The following is a 3396-nucleotide window of genomic DNA, read 5'->3' on the forward strand; positions in this document are numbered from 1 at the left end:
AGAAAACTACAGACCAATATTACTCATGAACATGGATGCAAAAATCCTGAATAAATCTTTTTTTTAAATTTTTTTATTTAAACAACTTTATTACATACATGATTGTGTTGTTTGGGTTTCAGTCATGTAAAGAACACTACCCATCACCAGTGCAACATTCCCGTCACCAATGTCCCAAATCTCCCTCCTCCCCACCCAACCCCCGCCTGTACTCCAGACAGGCTTTCTATTTCCCTCGTACATTCTCATTATTAGGATAGTTCAAAACGTAGTTATTTCTCTAACTAAACTCATCCCTGTTTATGGTGAGCTTCATAAAGTGAGCTGTAACTTCCAGCTCTTTTCTCTTTTGTGTCTGAAAGTTATTATTGGAAGAATGTCTTTCATTTTTCTTAACACCCATAGATGAGTGAGACCATTCTGCTTCTCTCTCTCTCTCTCTCTCTCTCTCTCTCTCTCTCTCTCTCTCTCTCTCTCTCTCTGTGACTTATTTCACTCAGCATAATATATTCTATGTACATCCATGTATAGGAAAATTTTATGACTTCATCTCTCCTGACAGCTGCATAATATTCCATTGTGTATATATACCACAGTTTCTTTAGCCATTCATCTCTTGAAGGGTATCTTGGCTGTTTCTAGTCTTGCTATGGTAAATAGTGCTGCAATGAATATACGTGTAAGGAAGGGATTTTTGTATTGTATTTTTGTGTTCCTAGGGTATATTCCTAGGAGTGGTATAGCTGGGTCAAATGGGAGCTCGATTTCCAGTTTTTAGAGGAATCTCCATATTGCTTTCCATAAAGGTTGAACTAGATGGCATTCTCACCAGCAGTGGATAAGAGTTCCTTTCTCTCCACATCCCCTCCAACACTGCTTGTTCTCATTCTTTGTGATGTTTGCCAATTTCTGGGGTGTGAGGTGGTACCTCATAGTTGTTTTGATTTGCATCTCCCTTAGTGATGTGGAGCATTTTTTATGTGTCTTTTGGCCATTTGTATTTCTTCTTTGTCAAAGTGTCTGTCCATTTCTTCTCCCCATTTTTTAATGGAATTAGATGATTTTTTCTTGTAAATTTCTGTCAGTGCCTTGTGTATTTTGGAGATTAGCCCCTTGTCTGATGGGTGAATAGTTACTCCCACTCAGTGGGGGGGGGGTCTTGTATTCTGGGCGCTATTTCATTTGAGGTGCAGAAGCTTCTCAGTTTAATATATTCCCATCTGTTTATCTCTGCTTTCACTTGCTTGGAGAGTGCAGTTTCCTCTTTGAAGATGCCTTTAGTCTCAATGTCCTGGAGTGTTTTACCTACGTTTTGTTCTATATATCTTATGGTTTCAGGTCTGATATTGAGGTCTTTCATCCATTTGGATTTAACCTTCGTACATGATGTTAGCTGGGGGTCTAAGTTCAATTTATTGCAAGTGGCTAGCCAGTTGTGCCAACACCACTTGTTGAAGAGGCTTTCTTTGCTCCATTTAGGATTTCTTGCTCCTTTATCAAAAATTAGGTGATTGTATGTCTGGGGAATATTCTCTGAGTAGTCAAGCCTATTCCACTGATCTGAGGGCCTGTCTTTATTCCAATACCATGCTGTTGTAGTACAGTTTAAAGTTGGGGAAAGTAATTTCTCCCATATTCTTTTTCCCAATGATTGCTTTAGCTATGATAGGGTGATTATTGTTCCAAATGAATTTCAAAAGTGCCTGATCCACTTCTTTGAAGAATGTCATGGGTATCTTTAGAGGGATAGCATTAAATCTGTACAATGCTTTGGGGAGTATTGCCATTTTAATGATGTTAATCCTGCCAATCCATGAGCAGGGTATGTGCTTCCATTTCCGCGTGTCCTCTCTTATTTCTTGGAGCAAAGTTTTATAGTTTTCTTTGTATAGGTCCTTCACATTTTTAGTCAAGTTGATTCCAAGATATTTGAGTTTGTGTGGCACTATTGTGAATGGGATTGTTTTCTTAATGTCCATTTTTTTTATTACTATTGGTGTATAGAAAGGTCATTGATTTTTGTGTGTTAATTTTGAAGCCTGCCACATTGCTATATAAGTCTATTGTTTCTAGAAGCTTTTTCATAGAGACTTTAAGGTTTTCTAAGTAGAGTATCATGTCATCTGCAAACAGCAAAAGCTTGACTTCTTTCTTTCCTATCTGGATTCCCTTGATAGTTTTTTCTTGCCTAATTGCTATAGCAAGTACTTCCAGTGCTATGTTGAATAGGAGTGGTGAGAGAGGACAGCCTTGTCTTGTGCCAGAATTTAGAGGAAAGGCTTTCAGTTTTTCTCCATTGAGGACAATATTTGCCTCTGGATTGTGGTAGATGGCCTTAACTATATTGAGAAAGGTTCCTTCCATTCCCATCTTGCTGAGAGTTTTGATCAAGAATGGGTGTTGGACCTTATCAAATGCTTTCTCTGCATCTATTGATATGATCATGTGGTTTTTATTTTTCTTGCTGTTGATGTTGTGTATTATGTTGATAGATTTATGGATGTTAAACCAGCCTTGCATTCCGGGGATGAAACCTACTTGATCGTAATGGATGATCTTCTTAATGAGGCATTGAATCCTATTTGCCAGGATTTTGTTGAGGACCTTTACATCTATTCATCAGCGATATTGGTCTGTAATTTTCTTTTTTGGTAGCATCTCTGTCTGGTTTAGGTATCAAGGTGATGTTGGCTTCATAAAAGCTATTTGGAAGTGTTTCTGTTTTTTTTGATTTCATGAAAGAATCTTGCCAGGATTGGTAGAAGTTCCTCTTGAAAGGTTTGAAAGAATTCATTAGTAAATCCATCTGGGTCTGGGATTTTGTTTTTGGGCAGACATTTGATTACTGTCTTAATTTCCTCAATAGTGATGGGTGTGTTTAGATATGCTACATCCTCTTCATTCAACCATGGAAGATTATAAGAGTCCAAGAATTTATCCATTTCTTTCAGGTTCTCATTTTTAGTGGCATAGAGTTTCTCAAAGTAGTTTCTGATTACCCTTTGGATCTCTACCATATCAGTAGTGATCTCTCCTTTTTCATTCCTAATACGAGTTTTCAAGTTTCTCTCTCTCTCTTTGTTAGTTTTGCCAGTGGTCTATCAATCTTGTTTATTTTCTCAAAGAACCAACTTCTGCTCTCGTTGATCTTTTGGATTGTTTATCGGGTTTCCACTTCATTGATTTCTTCTCTCAGCTTTGTTATTTCCTTCTGTCTCCCTATTTTTGGGTCCTTTTGTTGAGTACTTTCTAATTCTATGAGCTGTGTCATTAAGCTATTCAGGTATGCCCATTCTTCTTTCCTGATGTGTGCTTGCAAAGCTATAAATTTTCCTCTCAGTACTGCTTTTGTTGTGTCCCATTCTGATAGTTTTTGTCTCCATTGTCATTATTTCT

Source organism: Suncus etruscus, chromosome 12, assembly GCF_024139225.1.
Source record: "Suncus etruscus isolate mSunEtr1 chromosome 12, mSunEtr1.pri.cur, whole genome shotgun sequence".
NCBI classification, from domain to species: Eukaryota; Metazoa; Chordata; class Mammalia; order Eulipotyphla; family Soricidae; genus Suncus; species Suncus etruscus.